Here is a 742-nt window from a genome sequence, read left to right as displayed (position 1 = left end):
AGTATCAGTGGCTTATGAGAGAAATCCATGCTTTGTGCAGTGGTAGTATCATAGCCAATGAGTTTAATCCTAGGTGTGATTATTGCTAATTGAAAACTTTTCCCTTAAGGTGAAATGGCTCTGACTGATATAATGCCAGGCTGTAATCAACAACAGTGGCCTTGTAAACCTTTGCTTCAAGAGCTGCCGTTTAAGTAGGGTAACTGTATGGGACAATGTAAAGTCCTGGACACTGACCCCTCTACCCTGCTACTCAAGTCAGCTGTGCTGCTGCAGGCAAAGATGGGCAGGGCAGCATGGTGCAGCTCTGGTATTATTATTTAGGCAGCTAAGGGAGTCAGTGGCCCATTAATGACCTGTTGTTCTTTACTCCACAGGTGTTAATCATCTCCCCTTTTTATGGTCATTCCATTAATCAAGCTAACCTATTTTAGGAGAGTTTTGCTGTCTGCTAGGGCTTCTTGTTTCACAGCTCATGCCTCTGCCTCCCTGCCCCATATCCAGGATTCTCGTTTAAATTTTCGTCAGCTGGCCAGAACAGGCCTTCAAAATTTGGGAGTGTCCTAGTGAAACCTAGACATATGGTCACTCTAAGGGAAGTGCTGTATTTCTGTAACAAGGCTGGAGTTTGTGCCAAGTCAGTTTGCATTACAGTAGCTGCTAGAACAGGGATAGGCAAAATGGCGATCTGGCCAGTGGCCGGACTCCATTTCCCAGCAGCTCCTGTCAGTGTCACTTGTGG

General features: G+C 45.8%; 1 protein-coding gene across 4 annotated transcripts in view; it reads left to right on the top strand.

The window, feature by feature from the left end:
• The window catches only part of NTAN1 (N-terminal asparagine amidase), a 19658-nt gene that overhangs the window by 5832 nt on the left and 13084 nt on the right, over window positions 1-742 (top strand). The window lies entirely within an intron of this gene.

The sequence above is a fragment of the Gavialis gangeticus genome, unplaced genomic scaffold (genome assembly GCF_001723915.1).
Source record: "Gavialis gangeticus isolate Ggan-Ray unplaced genomic scaffold, GavGan_comp1, whole genome shotgun sequence".
Lineage (NCBI taxonomy): Eukaryota > Metazoa > Chordata > Crocodylia > Gavialidae > Gavialis > Gavialis gangeticus.
This window is presented reverse-complemented; position numbering and strand designations above follow the sequence as displayed.